The following is a 17,646-nucleotide window of genomic DNA, read 5'->3' as shown; positions in this document are numbered from 1 at the left end:
TTTGCTTACTTGCTATTAAAATCATACCCAATTGATTTTGCAATCATTAAGCTAGCTAGCATACAACAATCTTTAACTTTTATGTTTTGCGCTTCTTCAAATTTGGAATTGCTAGGATGTTGAATATGGAGCTGTCAGGCAGAAGGAAAAGAGGAAGAACACAGAGACGTTCATGGGTGTAGTGAAGGAGGAGGTTAGCGTGACAGAAGAAGATGCTAGGTATATGGTGTGATGAAGGCGCAGCCAAAGGAAGAAGATTAAAATATAGAATATAATTTTTGTTTCCGTAACCACTCAGCAATATGACCAAAATCTAATATCCCGACATAAGACATTTATCGTCTCGACAACGATATACATCACAAAATTTTACATTTTCTGAAAATTCTCTGAATCTCTGGCAACTCGATTTGCGTGAAGTCTTTTTTTTTTTTTTTTAGCTGGTCGTGTACCTGAAGTCAAGTGTTTTGACCGATGCATGAAACTATACATTTTTAGACATTTTCTTTGTGGGTATTTATTACATGGTGTGCTCCGGGGAAAAGCTCGCTCTAATGTTTGAATCTAGGGTCTATTTTTTAGCACCTCTTTTTTGCTTCTCATCTGTACACACTCTGCTTACTCTTTCACGTGATTCAGTTTATTTTGAAAAATCTCAACAGGATCTTCAGCTTTATTGTGAAAGGTTTATGTGTAAATAAGCGGACAGTGGAGCACGCAATGGTTTTACCTTCGTTGTTGCTAATGACAACGCATAAAAACAGGCACTTGTCCGTCCGTAGTGTGGTTATATTAAAAATAAGAGAAAGAGAGAACTTTAAGAAATTAACACTACAGTGACCATCAAATTGATAAAAAATATTTCCGTAAACAGTTTATTTTGCGACACCACGGAACAAATGATAGCGTAAAATGAAATGATAGATGTTTTCATATCGTCATCCGATATATATCGTTATATTGAACAGCCCTATCACTCAGGATGTTTTTGTATCATTTTTTCTTTACAACTCTTAATTCTCCTCTCGTAACAGCTTTAACACCACTTTGCCATTTTTGTATTACTTTGGCTACAATCATGTTTGAACTGGCAGCGCTTACCGCACAAAGTTGTTGGTGTTTCATAACAGCAACCAAAAATACTAATGCTTTTAAAAATGAACACTTTCAGTAAATCATTGTTAAAAAAAAAGAACACTTTTTTCATTAAACAGTCCAAGGTAATATAAAGCAGGAAACTGAAAAAAACACTAATAGTCGCTATATTTTTCCCTGTCATTCTCACACGTGTCTGCTTAATTCGTTGTGTTATGAAGTGTGGCAGATGGATGGATACAATGATAAATAAAGTTTTAATAGGCGCAGGGATGTGAAGCGTGTGGTGCACGCAGGCTAGCGTGTTGTGCTAATGATATTCAGTGCTCATTATCTGCAGTGATACCTGTGCTCTAGTGGAGAGATGAGTGCGTGTTGTTGTACTGAAGCCAAGTGTTTCTCGCAGAGAGGCCATTTTTGAAGTCTTGATTCTTCCTCTCATGGGGAACTACAGAAGAGCTGTTTGTGTTACTTCACCGTCACACATGCACAAATACACAAATACACAAACACCTCTTTTCCCTCTCTTTGCTTTCATTGTAATGTCCAGGGCTGTATTTCTGTTGGGTGGGTGGGTTTTATGTGACTGTAGCTCAGCTCGGTGCTGGTAGATTGCTGTTTTTAGACCAGTTCTCATTCAGAATTACTGGCAGGGATGTTTACAGACTATAGATGCTGTTAATTTTTAGAAATACAAAACCTTCAGAACTCTAAAGGCAAATCGAGAGAATGCAGACATTACATCTTCCTTTTTCTTAATAATACATTTAGGGGTTAAATTATTATGAATTATTATGAAGTTAATGACCATTAACATTAATCGTTTCTGATTGCTTAAGGTTAGGGTCAGCTGCTTTAGTATTACTGAAATATACAACAGGTGCAACAATGAGACAACCCCCAATCTCCCTCCTCGTCATTTCTGACTGTTTTTCATTAGTTTTGTATTTGGGTAGAGATCATGATACCTGGACCCTACAGAGGCTGAAGAGGTAGTTCAGCTCCTCCAGGATGGCATATCAATACGTACCATTGCCATAAGGTTTGCTGTGTCTCACAGCACAGTCTGAAGAATGTGGTGAAGATTCTACTCCAGGAGAGCTGGACAGGGCTGCGGAAACCCATCATCAGGACTGGTATCTGCTCCTTTATGCAAGGAGGAACAGAATGCACACTGCCAGCGCTACAACATGACCTCCAGCAGGCCTCCACCTGCGCCCTGTGGGTCTGGAGAACTCATGGAGAATGTTATACTGTCTATAACTTTGTTCAGTATGGTCACTTTGGTGGTGGGTCAGTGATGTTCTGGGCAGTCATATCTATTAAGGTATCGGGATGAAATCTTTGGACACTACTGCAGTGGGACTTGGTTCCTCCTGGCACACAACAATGCCTGAACTCATGTGGCAAGAGTATGCAGGGAGTTCCTGGAGGATCAAGGAACTGGCTCACCTAAATCCAGTAGAACACCTCGGTGAAATCATGTTTTATTCCATCCAGCCGCCTGGTTTTGCCTCAGACTGTCCAGGATCTCAGTATTCCCCTGGTCCAGATCTGGGAGGAGATTTTCCTGGACAGATCCACAGTCCATACAAACTACCGAGAACCTGCTGTGTGAATTTTTCTCATGTTGATTTACAGGGTGTCTTTGAATTCAGCCCTCTGTAGGTTGATCACTTTCATTTCCATCAAACCAAGTGGCATCCTTTCATTCCTAACACATGACCCAGACCTTGTTGGTATAGATATCCAGCATGTTTTCTATTTTTTTTAATGTAGATCTGATGTACTTTTTAAAGTGTTGCTTTAATCTTTTTTAGCAGTGTATTTCCCCTCCCTTCAAGCCTCCTCCAATGCCTTATCTTTAAGACTGATAGCATGTACATTCATCACCTCAGTTTATCTTGCCCTCATGATAATGTAACACTTATCTTTTCCTGAGGGTGGTGTTTATGAGCTCACAGACACGCTTGTGTCATGCTTGTGTTGATTCATTAGAAGCATCACGGTGTTTGTGAAGTGGCCAGCATGTAGCTAACTCTACTTCTATTTGCTGGCCACTAGGGCAAAAAGTTAGTCTTATCCTATGAAATAAAATCAAATCCAAGATACTTCAAAATATAGTATGTGCCTCACACTTGTGCAAATGTATATCTATTGATCTAGGCTTGCAAGGAGTTATGGCTCTGTGCTGCTTTGTGTCGGTGTGCAGTGCTGTAGAAAAAGCCGGAGCGATGTGTCATCCGCTGTAAACGCCACAGCGCCTCATGATTACTATTGATCGCCAGTCTTGCTAACTGCGTCCGTCTCCGCGTCCGTCTCTCATTGACTGGCCTTAAGGGGGCCATCTCTCTCCTGGTTGGTGTGGCACACACTCGTAAGAGCAAACACTCACACATACACAGACACCTTGTACTTGAGGAAGGCACATTATTCATAGAAATTAATGTAAAAAATTATTCATATAAAAATCATATATGGACAGTTCATGCTGCTTTTAGTGTCTGTATCTTTCGTCAGTTCAGTAAAGTTAGGGAATGAGTAATTACTTATTACTCATTCCTTTAACTTTCTCTCAAGTCTCAGTCATCACTGGTGAAAGCTGTAACCCTACCCTAACTATATTTTAAAGAAAAGCACAATTGATGCACTTCTGTTAGAATGATTGTTTTCAATGTTCCATGATTGCCAAGACTTGGTAAATCATTATTAAAATAACAAATATGACATAATGTGATTACCAAGAGCCAGAGTTTGGGGGCTAGGGTTGGCGTCAGTGGTGTCTTAGATCTTGGAGGATTAATTTGTTACCATCCATCAGATTTTACAGTAGGTGATTTATTTAGTTGTGGAACTAGGGTTTATTTAGTAGTTTTAGTCTCCTGCTAATCAAACACATTTTAAGAAACAGCAGTGGCAAGCAGTTGATATTTTTGTCTGAAGCATGTCTGAAGCATGCACGCTGGCCTAGAAGTTAGTCTTTCATAAGCTTTTCGTTTTGGTTATGGCAAGTAGGCATGAATCCTGTAGCTTGAGGCTAATCATTTAACATCCATTTGAACCCTGCCCATTGAGGGTTAGGGGTAGCATTTGGGTTAGTGGTTACCCCTTTATGTAGAATTCTTAGTTTTGTGAAATAGCACACGATCTGATATCCCCATGTTAGTATCGTTCCTGAATCATAATAATGTTGGTCCAGGATCAGCATTGTAGCTGATCAATAACACGGCTTGATCATTCATTTAGCTTTAGCCAAAAAGATAGCTAATGCTCTTAAAAATTATCATTAGTAAACCAACATGAGGAACTTAAATTTGGCTGACAGCAAACCTAACTTGATAATATATTTATTACACTGTATAAATTAATAAAGAAAAAAAATCTTTTTTTTCCACTTTTCCCCCCTGCAAAGGTATGAGATCACAAAAATGTGACTGTGCAGTTGCAATGTTGATTCTGGATCAACATTATTATGATGAATATTATATGAACAACACCATGTTGGGGATACCAGATACCAACCAGCTGGAAACCTTCTGAGGGATACTGTAATTGTAAACTGACTGATAAAAAGATGAAGATTGTCGCTGTACTTGGGCGTTGAACAGTGAAATTGGAGCAGAGCTTACATTTCAGCAGACTAGCATGCATATATTCTTGTTTGCTTGCACTCACCATTCATTCCTCTGAATTAATTTACAAATATAATACATTTGCAAAATTAAAACGGCGAGAAAAATAGTGGCTATATTAACATTGAAATAGCATTTTTTTTAATTTAACCTTTATTTATGCAGGTAGTCCCATTGAGACCCAATGTCTCATTTGCAAAAATATAAAAGTATGGTAAGTGTGGCTCACTGGGTCCACTCACTGGGCTTAGTGCTCAAGGGGGAAAAAAAAAGCAGTTTTTCAGCGTGGCTGTCCTGCTTTTTAAACACTTGTACCTCCCACCAGAGGGCATGAGGTCAAACAGGTGCTGTCCAGGGAGGGGTGAGTTGATTTTCATAGGTTCATAGCACAGATTTCATAGATTCTCAAATGCAAGTCTTTAATGTGTTTTCAGTGAACAGGGCTGAATAGTACATCTCAAGATTATTTAAAGTCCTAGTTTATAATGTAGGTTTTTTGTCTTATTATTTATGATTTAAACTGTGGACGTCTTTTTCTCTCACTTTATTTCCTCCATCCGTCCACTTGTCCTTATCAGGGTCGCAGGGGGTTGGAGCCTATCCCAGCTATCATAAGGCAAGAAGTGGGGTACAGGTCTAACGCAGGGCTAACACAGAGAGACAGACAACTATTCACACTCAGGCTCTGGGTTTGAACTTGTTGCTTCACTATGTCTTTTCTGTGGGTTTTCTGTGACTGACTGCCTGTTCAGGGTGCACTGCGGTTCCTGCCAAATATCGGCTGAGAAAGGCTTCGACCCCAACGCAAATCTGTTTGGATAATGGGTTAAGAAAATGGCTACTCATTTTCTGATGTAAGCAAACCTTCATTAACAGGTGTTGATTAGAGATTAGATTAGAAACGTACCTTTTTTATACAGTGGTAAAAAAGGTAAGCACAGCATCATCACTAAACTCACCTGCAGTACTACAACTCAGTGTGTGAGTGGAAACTGTGTTGGTGACTGGGGACAAAGTGTTCCAACATGCAGTCAAACACTGCCACAATAAGGCACAGTGTCCTTAATAATTTTCTCACTTTAGTGGAACCCCAATATTTCTAGGTTGGAGACAGAGACGAGGTGCAGGTAAAGCCGGCTCCTGTATCTAAACCTGTGCTGTACTAGTGTGTGCAGCCTCTCATGCTCTGTGCTTGCTTGTGAGACCACTGTTTCATGGGTTACAGTACAAACACAATATACTCGGGTGCCTGCAAGTGCATTTATTAGTGTGTGAGATTTCCGTGTATGGAGATGTGTGTAATGTATGTCTGTATGTGTTGCTGCGGGTGCCGGGTTGTGCTGATATAGTGCCTCATTAGCTGCTGTGGACACTAATCTCCTTTGTGGCAGTCTTTCATCCTTACCGCAGGATTTATGGACGCCCTCGCGTGCTGCCAGTGCAATACGTCAAGCTGTCATTGGTTGATCTTACTTCCTGGTTACCTCCCCTCCACCCCCTTCCCTCCCTGGGTTTTAATGTGCTATTTGTTTCACCTGTTAAGCAGCAGGCGTTGGAAGATGTTAGTAGAATAGTGGCTGGCAGGGGTAACATGACAGTGAGTCATGTTTTTAGTAAACTGGATGGAAATAAACTGGAGGATGACCAGAATATTACAGCTTCTGGTTCACTCAAATCTGACTTAAAATATGTTGACTGGCTCAATACAGGTAGCCTCTCTTTCCAGTGTTAACTTTTTTACCAGGTCACCAGAGACCTGTTTACGGTTGGGTTTAAAAGTTTACATCTGCTCCTTATAGAATTTTCACTTATCATATCCAGATGGAATTTTAATAATTGAAGGTGAAATGTTTGTGAAAGAGTTGATTTGAAATGTTTCAAGTTTCGGATCATGTGGCAGGCTTGTAACATACCTAAGGCTACGTCCACACTGAGACGGCGTTTTCCTCAAGTAAAAACGCAGCGTTTTGAAAACGCTCTCGAAAACGCAGACTTTCTAAAATGATGACGCGTTTTAGTCATGTGATGCAGTCATGTGACCAATTGAACAAAGATAGAGGACATTATACAGCAGTTCTTTTGATTGCTCTCAATTTTGACAGCCCTAAAAAAGATTAAGATCAGTTTGTACATGCTCCAGATAGCTTTTCTTCAAATTCTTAATTCTCACAGGACTGGAATGTGAGCGGTTTTGGCCGTTTTAATGTGGACGCACATTCTGTGAAAACGACTGAAAACGCTAGTGTGGACGCAGAGCGTTTTCAGTCGAAAACGACGTTTTCAAATCTATCCGGGCTAGTGTGGACGTAGCCTAAATCTGTGCTGAAGAGGTCTGCCAGTGACCTGGGGGATGCTTCCTTTCTTCATGAAACAAACAATCAGCATTCCAACTTCAAGGTTCCATCACTGGATTATTCACTGTTATCCAAACGCATATATATAGACACACACATGTGTGCGAGTAAAGATGCACACATGCATAGCCGCTCTCCTAGACAGGAGCAGACACATAGGCGCAGATGGCCACGCACAAACACGTTCAGATGCAGCAGGACGCTAAACAAACACACAGGAGTTTGGTGTCCTAGTTTCCATCTGTGGAGGGGCTGTTCTCCTGCTCTTGCTCATTCCTTCACTCACAAACTCATCTCAAGGGGGAAGGGGGGGTGGTGTTAGTGGTGGTCTCATTGTGGTCACATGACGTGTTGCTGCTGTTGTTGCAATTTGTGTGTGTGTGTGTGTGTGTGTGTGTGTGTGTGTGTGTGTGTGTGTGTGTGTGTGTGTGTGTGTGTGTGAAAAAGAGAAGACGTTTGGATCTGCATGTTTGCATCACTGCTCTTGTGAGGAGCCGGTTATATATATTTTCTTTGTGTGTGTAAGAGTCTCCCTGCCAACAGTTCCTCCTTCTTCTCTGATTGTTTCTCCATCAGAGTGTGATCTAATACAGGGATTACTCTGGGATTAAGTGACTCTCTCATAAAAGAACACCTCACCAGCTCCATATCTCCACAAGACTGGCCATTTGTTATGGAGTATCATCATGTCGAGAACATCTCATAGGAGTGAAACATGAAAAACGCTCCAGACAGGAGTCAAGTGTTCGTAAGAGAGGAAGTACACCGGCAGAGAAGATGTCCAGCCTCAGAAACTAACCCAAAACATGTTTTTCTTAAAGCCAACCAGCAAATTTAACTCCATGGTTTAATTTTTCGCACACACATACACACACATATACACACATATACACATTTATCATTCATGCAGTTTATGACAAAGTCTATTTTTGGAAAACTGGCCAGAAACACTGACTGTGTTAAGTTAGTAAGTTATTACTGCTCTGCCATTAAGAAACAGGGAGGTCTTACTTGAGTTACAGTTGTGTACGTGGTGCTTTGATACTTTGTTATGGTGTGGAAGAAAGTTTCAGTGGTAGTTCAGTGTTTTTCAGCGGCCGCTCTGGGACTGTGAAAGAGTCTGAGAGTAAGTAAGGAAAAAAGTAAAAAACAAGTGGTAAATAGGCTTACTTGTAAATTAGAAATAATGTCAAGCACAAGGATTGGGTGACCTGTTCTGTGATTATTTAACTATAGAAAGGTATATAAAAGAACATAATAATATATAATAATATATATATGTATAATATCATTTCTACAATAAGTTGTTAGAACTAAGGAACCCTTTCAGATGAGAGGTGAAATGTCTTCAAGAACCTAAAAAAAGTGCACTTGCCTTCAACTCAACCACGTCACGACTGCTGTGAGGTGGATGACTGTGAACCTACAAAGCTGTGTATACTCTCATACTATCTGTGTATCGAGGTGTCCATGGGTTCTTCCTGGAACGTTGATGGTGTTTTCCAGAGAACTGATTGGTCAGCAGTTGGTGGTTTTGTACCTGTTGATTTCCTGGGATCTTGGCTTGAGTTTTTGCTGGAAATGAGAGGTGCTGCATGTTGTGCTGAACCCACAGAGAAGGGTTTGGTTCGTTCTCCCATAGCACAAATAAAACCACGCTCCTGATCTGCTCCAAATGACAGCTTGGGAAGTAAGTAAGGGGATGGTGAACACAGTGGAGAGTTGAACACCTTAGCAAAGAACCGTCTTATTTCTTTGTAGATTTTAGATACCAGGCAAGATCTAAAAATCCATTATGGCTCTTAATTTCATCAAGACCTGCTGGGTAGGACAAGGTTTCCTAAATTTTAGTCAGTGATGACATGTTATAACCTGATGAGTATTGAATACAGATTACAAGTCAGGCCACCATTGTCAGACTATAACACAGACAACATTATGCATTGCTTTTCATTCTGAATCCTCTTGGTAATCATAATGTGATTACCTCTTGGCTCTTGGTAATCATAATGTGATTACCAAGAGCCAGAGTTTGGGGGTTAGGGTTGGGGTCAGGGGGTCATTCTGAATACTGTGCTCTGAAAACATGTCATTCCCACATAATGATGTAGATGTAGAAACATGCCAACTGTGGCTTGGTTTACAATGAAAATGATCTGTTTTGTTCGCAGCGTGGCTCTGTTTCACATGTTTTACTTTATAATGAAAATTGTGTTTGTGTCAGTCAACTGTCTTCTAAAGAGATAATTCAGTCAGTATTCAGTCAAAAGGGGAAAAGAATTGTAGTTATTATTTAAATATATAGTATCAGTAATAGCTGACATGGAACGCTATACTTTAGGAGGACTACAGGGATACAAATTAACACAGATACACATTTTGCATCTTGGTCATGTGAACATCTATTTCGATGTCAACATTCATTATCTCTGTTTTATATGGTTATATTGTTTCTGCGTTCCTTCTGGCAGTTCATTGTATCCTTTGAATTTGTACAACACTAATTAGCATATTTCTATATGTACTTGAAATAATAAACAAAAAAACAAAACTGAATTCTAGGACGATGCCAGGCAGGTACGTCAGGATGGTTGTAGATATGAAACCCATGTGGGAGGAATGCTACGGTTTCCACGCTAAAAACCTGCAGTATTCTGATGACGCCGACATGTGGCAGTGTGACTGATGAGGAATGAACTCATTGTTTAGTGTCTGCTCAACTTTAGTTATTAGTAGAGGTAGCTGGTTAGCTAGCTGGTTAGCTATGTGTAAACATGCGCTAGTGTTGTATTACAGGTCTGAGACCTCAGAATTAGGGAGACATTCAAAAGGACTGTTGGGGGGGCAGAAACAGTGGGGGTGTCCAAATTCAGAGGCTGCATCCACCTGAGGACCCGGCCTTCGCGGCCTAAGTGGGCTGGGTCCTCCGAAAGCTGGGTAGACCGGAAATGAGCGACTGTGAAATTGGATGGTCGGAATTACGTCACCGCTGTCTCGGTGGAGTGAAATTCTGCCGTCTGCTCCTTGCTATCTAAAATATAACCGGACGCTGGCGTAAATTCTTGACTATCTCACACTTCTGTTTAATCAGTTTTCTGTTTGACGTTTATTCAGCTGTGTGAAAACCCCCGGAGGAACCCTCCCGAGGGATTAATAACGTTTTATTTAATCTAATCTAATCGAATAACTTTAATCTCAGCCAAACCGATTTACTCACGAACAAATAATACGCTGAAAAAAGCCAAACAATAACATGTTTAAGTTATTTCAGTGACTTATATATCATGTTTAGCTTGAGTAACGAAAGACCGCTGGGGTTTGAAAACGATGTGCCGGGAGTTTGCTGTTCTCACCGGCTCAGATATTTGAAGTTTACACAGCTACATTCTCGCCTGAAAATATGTTAAAAGTTTATTTTGCAAACCAGAAAGAGTAATAAGAGTAATATTAAAACTAAGTAGCTGCATTAGCCATTGATGGAAACTGGAATTGGCTGGGCCAATCTGGGATATGGTTTTTCAATTTTGTTGTCCGGGTGGAAAATCGGGAGAAATTTGGGAGAATAGTGACTCCAGGAGATTTTCGAGAGGGGCACTGAAATTCGGGATTCGCCTGGAAAAATCGGGGGAGTTGGCATGTGTGGTCTGTGGCAATGACTGTAAAGTACAGTACAGTCATTTTACAGTCATTGGTCCCTGGGCTTATGGCAACATTGTATCAGCACTTAGCTTGTGGAAGGCTAGCTAGCTAGAAGGTGAACATTAAATTTCTTGCTAACAAGAAAATTTAACTATATATTAAACAGCTAAATGTTAGAGTAACCAGAAGTATTTGATCTGTAAAGCTTTATAAAGTGAGTTGTGTTTGCCACTCTTCACGATATATAAGGTCTTATTAAAGAAAAAAATGTGAATGAAGAAGAGAAGCTATTTTTTGGGTTGAGGGGTCTCTTTTGTAGCTCAGTCAAATCTACAGGACAAAAAACAAAAAAAAAAGCTACAAAAGACCTACAGTAAAGTACAGTATATATGACAGAAACTGAGTTTGTATAGTTTGGTATAATTTGAGCTTGAAAGTCAATATTTGCTATGGCTGCCTTTATTCTTTAACACAGCTTGAATAGTGTTCTTGTATTTTCTTTAAGTGGTCTTCAGGAATAGTTTCCAGGTTGCTTGGAGGATAGCAAAAGCACTTATTTGGATGTTTGCTGCCTTTTGTTCTGTCAAAATGATCCCACAGTGCTTCTTTAATGTTGAGGTCCAGGTTCTGGGGAGGCTAATAATTCAGGAGATATGGAAGTAGCCGTACACAGCTAGTTTGAGTCCAGCCATTCAAACCTTGTCTTTCTGTTTGCGTAGTTTGACTCTAGAGAAACAGGGTGCTGTGATGTCAGAGGATGATGCCTGGTGGCTTTCTGCTCCTCCCCCCTTCCCTTTGGAACTGCTTCCACCATCAAGTGCTTCGCTTCCATTTCAAGAAGTGTCAGTGTCGCTGCACCACCAGACTCCCAAGGACCAGGTCTGTCACCCCAACAGAGCTCAGAGTCCGAGCTACTGCGTCAAAACCTTGGAGAGGATATAATGCATCTAGGGAGCTTGTTTATTTAGGATACAGGCATTGCCACTGCTGCTGCTGCTGCCGAAGAAGATATGTAACAATGCGGTACTGGCCTAGAAGATACATATCAAGGGATTCAGGCCAAGGAGATGCATGTCAAGATACCTTCCTGTAACCACTGAGCCTACCAAGTGGTACTAGGCTGTTGGGAATATGCGGTGCAGCTACTGTAATCTACAAATTATGTGTTACGTCTAACTAGTCTCAAAGTGTTAATGCTAGCTTAATGGTAGCTTTTTTTAAATAAGCATTGTCATATGCAACACTAGGGTGGCACTAGGGGTGGCAAGAGATTATTTTAGGGGGCCACATGTAGATCTGCCTGATGTTATGTTAGCAGTATTATGCAGTTGTTCCTGTCCTTGATGCAGTTTACACTTCACCATCACACTCTTATGGTTTAGTGCAAACAAAATTTAAGTGTCCATATCTCCACACCCTTAAAAAACTGCAGAGTATGTCACAAGTTTCTTCTTCCCTGCACACAAACTGTAATCACCTAAAATATATAAGTAGGAAGAAAACGGCATGTGTGATGGGTTTTTTTCCTATCTGCCAGTCATGCAGACCATTTAAGAACTTTCGTAACACTAGCTACAACAAAACTGAAACTGTGACGTGATTACTCAAGTGACAACAGTAATGCGTTATGTTGTTGTTTCATGCACTACACCTAAAATTGCCACTAACACATGCAAGCTTTTACCAAGATGCTGCGCCGCTGAAATGTTTTTAACTGTTGGTATATGTTAAAAGCAGCATCTGTGCTGACAATTTGGCTGTATTAAAAAAAGGGATCGCTCAGAGAAAGAGTCTAAAATTGTTCAAGTGATCAGTTGTGGTACCTTTTATGTATCTTTGGAGGTTTCCCACAGATTTGGATTCTGTTCATGGTAGTAGGTGGGGGAGGACTTCAAAAGGACTTGAAAAGTGGAACACATACACTAAACAATACTGTTTTTGAAGTACTTCGTGCCAGATAACGTATCACAAACATGTCTTACCCCATAGATGGACTCTGACCACAACTGCTTGTTTTTGTTCGTGGCTGCAGGTCCTCATTACAACAGCCCTCTACCTTGCACCCCGTCCTCAGCTGTAGTTGGTGGTGTTGGAGCCTGTTGTATCAAATGAAACACTGTAAAATCAAGACAAATGTAATCTGCATTCACAGCAAAATATGCGGCAGGCGTCTCTGTCAGAATGTTGTTAAATGTTGCATTATCCTTTTTGTCTAAAGGCCTTTACTTTCATCATGAACAATGCTCATTTAGAAGTCGGTGTTAAACTTAAAGTTGGAACATGAAACCGGGATTCGGAAATTGATTTTCACCAGTGTTTTACTTTCTGTTCTACTTTCCTCTCTCTTCCCTGCCTCACACTTCCACAGTGTCATGTGACTAAAATGACAATTGTCCACATCTTGTCCATATTATTTATTTTCATGGGAAGCAAGTCAAAAGGTATTAATGGTGTTGTTCTGATCAAGCTTTCTTTGCATACTTTCTAAAGTGTAAAAAAATGTTTCTCTGTGAATTGTGTATTGTAAGTATAAAGCACACCCTGTGAGTGACTAAATCAGCAAAGGTAATTTGCAAAATGTATCAGTGTCATCTTCAGTACCAAACACAGCTGATGAGAGAAATATCTCAACAGCGTTTTTGCTTCAAAAACAATTTCCCAATTAAAAGGCAAGTTGTTTTTAAAAATTGTAGTCTATGACAGAGGAAACAAAACTTGGGTTTGCACATAACCTATAGCAGAATAACTAAAGGATGGTTTGGTCTGATCCAGTCCTAATTCTAAGATTTATCAGAAAGGAAAATTTTAAGCCTTAAAAGAAGCGTGGGTGGCTGTCTCCACAGAGGAGGGGCTGAAAGCTGGAGGCTTTGCATCCCATTCTACTTTTAGGAATCACAAGTAGGCCTGCTGATAGTTTTTTTTTTTACTACCTACTATAGAAATTCCAGCATTTTTTTACAATGGGACTGCAGATAAACAAAAAGTAAAGTGGTCTCAATGTGGCCAACAATGAAAAATAAGTTTGACATCCTTACTAAAGGATTATCTAGCAGCTTTTAGAGCAACTTGATAAAAAGGAATTGCAAAAGTGTGGTTTAGAAATAACAAATGCTCACATTTGTTTTCCTGCTGCATCATTCTGGGACAGGATGTTTAGCAATACTGTGCAGAAGAAAAAAGACATCAGAAACATTTGTTAATGTGGACGCTGAAGGACAGATCCTGGTCAAAGGGGAGTCTAATGTTCTCACAGTGTTATTGGAGGCCAAGTAGACACTGTGTTTCTTAGAATCACTTATGTCTGAATTTAGAAGTACAACATTACATTCCAGATAATAAGTAAAAGTTTAATTGGTCCCATTTAAAGAGATGTTAGCACATTAGCATAAACGATAGCTTTGCTGGCAAATGTGACTCAAGTGTTTTGTGGTTTTTTTTCACTAATTTTTGAAGATTGAAATTAAATTTCTCTTTTCACCTTTTTAACATCAAAAGAGTTTTTGACCAAGTGAAGAAATTAAATAAAGATGTTCCAGTAATATTTGTTAGGAAAGCACTGAACTTCCCTGTGTGACTGCGAGGCATGTCGGCCCACCTGTCAATGTACGGACGAATAGGCTAGCATTGCAGTGTTGATCTGGCAGCCATCCACCTTGGCGGTCTGGCTGCAGAAAAATCACAGATTGGTGAATGTTTTCACCGAAGCTATAATGTCCCACATGAGGCACTGTTTTGCTTTCTTTGCTCTGTGTATATGTGTGTGTTTGTGTGCGCACACATTCTCCCTCTCTCCCCGGTGGTGCTGGGGTGTTTGGCAGGATAAATATAGCTGCGTTGGTGTAAAGCTGTTTTCTCCTCGGCTTTTGTAGCTTTAATCAAAAGCAATCTGGAGGAGGGAGGAATGGAAGGGAAAGTGGTGGGGTGAGAGAGCGGGAGGGAGGGAGGAGGAAGAGGAGCGAGAGAGATGGTAAGAAGAAGAGTTGGGAAAGCGGGGTGATGCCAGAGTGTTTTATTTTAGCTCTCTTTAAAGAGTCATTGGGGAGTGCTCAGGAGTAATGAGAACCCTGGTGGCTGGAGGAGTGGGACCGGCTCTAACCTCCACTCACCCTCCTCCTCCTCCTCCATCCACTCACTGTCTCTTTATTTCCCGCCCAGCCTCACTTCCTCTGTCATCTCCTTCTTCCTCATTCTGGCTCTCATATCACTTTGAGTAAGGCTACATTCACACTGCGAGCCGTCCTTGCTTCTCTCTGCCTTTCTATTCTGGGCTGTAGCCCACACCTCTTATCAATATGAGCTGATGGTGGTGGAGAATGTGCACAGAGAAACTGTTGTTTTTAAGACCAGCCGCCATGTAGCACAGCAGAAGAACAGAGCCCTCTGTTAGTTTTGTTAGTGATCTTTTGAGTAAAGTTTACTGTAACAAGCTGCTGTGATGCCCTGGCGACCTGTCCAGTGACAGCTGGGATAAGCTCCAGCCCACCCCACCCGCAACTCTTAACTGGATAAGCAGTTAAGAAAATGAATGGGTGGATGGATGTTACCAGCTGGTGCTGTGCTCAATTTTTGACAAATCTATTTAGGCTAAAGCTGAAGCTCCAAAGATGTTACATTTGCCTTTTCTCAGCTTGCTTCTTTTTCATTTTATTTTTTAAGAAAAAAAGAAATGATAGAAAAACTATTCAAGGTATCAGAAAGTTCTGATCTCTCCACATTTAGCAGTGAAAGCAAGAAAGGTGAGTCAAATGTACAAAAACTTTTTCCAATTTTGATGCTGATACCAAAATACCATGCAGATACCAAGTGTCAGTCCTATAGCACTGTTAAGTAATTATGTGTTAAGCAACATCAGGCTTTAGTTACACTGTTATACTGTTTTTGCAACTTTCTAAGGTAAAATGAATATGTCCAGGTATAAATGTGTATCGCTCTGGTATTAATTTATAAAATAATAAATGCCAACTGGATCGAAATAAATCAAGTGTTAATCTTTTTCACCTAATTTATTTGAAAAGGTCTTAGTGTGAGAGACTTTACTGTTTACTGCTGTCATTTACAGACAGGGTGCTTTCCCTGTTCTCACTGTGTGAACACCTCCTCATCTGAGCTCGTGGAGTGGAGCTGACAAGAGTCACTGATGACACCTTATGTTACCATAATAACGCAAAATCTAAATCTAAGTATTAGACCAAAATGAAAGAGAAGCCAGCATGAAAAAGAATTGTGTACTCCTGAGCTTTTCACTTGACCACAACAAACGACTGCAAGCTTTGCAAGATCTACAGATGTAGAAAGAAAAGCTACAGTAGCAGGTATGAAATACCTCCAAAGTGTTATGAGTGAAGACTGCTGGCGTGTTTGTATAGTAAACACAGAACAAAATAGAACTGAATTGAATACTTCAACACCATAGGTTGACTCATCTTCACAATCCCTCATCTAGCTTCTTAAGGTCAGGTTTGGATCAACAGCTAAAAATTGATTATCCTGGTCTGAAGTTTAGATTCTTTGAAGTCTTAGAAATATAGTGAAAAGAAGACGGTTGAAGATAGTGGATACATGGAAAGCTGAAGTTGGGGAGAGCAACAGAAAGGCCAAGTCCAGAACAGACACTGAATAGGTTTTCAAGTTTTTTGCTATATGCACAGTGGAAAACATGTTTCCCTGTAAGATATTTTTTCTTTGCTGTCCACAACAAATGCAGAAAAACATATAAACATATAAAATAGCTACACAGAAGAAATGATCATTAAAAACAATTAAAAAAACAATATATAAACCCAGCATATATAGTCAAAAACATGATAAATAGGAAACGCTAACATGGTGGTGGGTTGCATCCATCTTTAATATACAGTCTATAGAAGTGACTAGTCAGTCACTCAGTAGGCCTCAGTAGGCCTGTCCTAAAGCTTTTCAGCTTTAATGGGGACCACGGTGCACAAAATGAACATTATGTTGTCCTCAACAAGACTTTAAACTAGAGCAAGAGCAAGACCATAAGGTGTTTACTGAGGTTACAGTCCAAGGTAGCTGAAAGCTTCTAGTCACGCTTCTTTTTGAAACCAGCCGCCTGATGGCCATTAGAAAGAAATGCAGGTTTAAGGCATTAGCTGCACAGCACAAGAGGACCGGAGAGGGGAAAAATATCATCTTATACTTGATGCCATTTCTTTAACGTAGTGATTACAGTCTGTTCATAGAATGAATGCAGTATCTAACAGCAGCTGAGTAGTGGAAACTGGCGTCAAAGGCTTCTTTGATGCTTTGTTTGGAGCCAAGTCTGAGTGTGCCACATACTGTACGTGGTACAAAGTCTGTTGGTCGCTTGAAACTGAATTAGCTGTCACTGTCAAAAAGGGTTAACATCAAGTAATCACTACATCCCGAAGTGGTTATGCAATTCACTCAGCTGTGTGGGTCTGATGCGTGTGTCACGTGTCTGCGTTTGGACTCACTCTTTGCCGTAGTGCATCAGCACAGCCAATGTATAGTCAGTGTGCATATGTGTGATGGGACAAATAGAAGGAAAGAAGACGGGAGATATCAGTTTGGCAGCGACTTGAGTGTCCTTTCATTATCCAGTTGGCTTTGTGTTCCTCATTTGGAGGCCAAGAGCGGCCCACAGTGGAAGCAAAGCTGCTCCCTGCTATAACTGCCTTGATGTTGATCTTAAAAAGCTTCCATAAAAACCTTTTTCTGGGCAGCAGAGCAGCTCTTTAGGAAGTGCATTGTTCCATTTCCTGTTTGACAGTCACAGCAGTGCCTCAGATTAGTGCTTGGCAAAATACTTGGCTGAGATGATTTCTACTAACTGCAGTAAAGAATATTTCCTTTCTCTTCGACACCTTATTGTGATACTAATGTGAAAAGCGTTCAGCTCCTCACCACTACTTCACTGTCGTGTTATGCAAGTATATGTCATA

At 40.4% G+C, this 17,646-nt stretch overlaps 1 protein-coding gene across 15 annotated transcripts in view; it reads left to right on the top strand.

Moving 5' to 3' along the window:
- The window catches only part of rims1a (regulating synaptic membrane exocytosis 1a), a 112,030-nt gene that overhangs the window by 39,436 nt on the left and 54,948 nt on the right, over positions 1 to 17,646 (top strand). The window lies entirely within an intron of this gene.

This window comes from Perissodus microlepis, chromosome 13 (assembly GCF_051167445.1).
Source record: "Perissodus microlepis isolate ML-2025 ecotype Zambia chromosome 13, ASM5116744v1, whole genome shotgun sequence".
In the NCBI taxonomy this organism is placed as follows: Eukaryota; Metazoa; Chordata; class Actinopteri; order Cichliformes; family Cichlidae; genus Perissodus; species Perissodus microlepis.
Note: the sequence above shows the minus strand (reverse complement) of the source record. Positions and strands in the feature narration are given on the sequence as shown.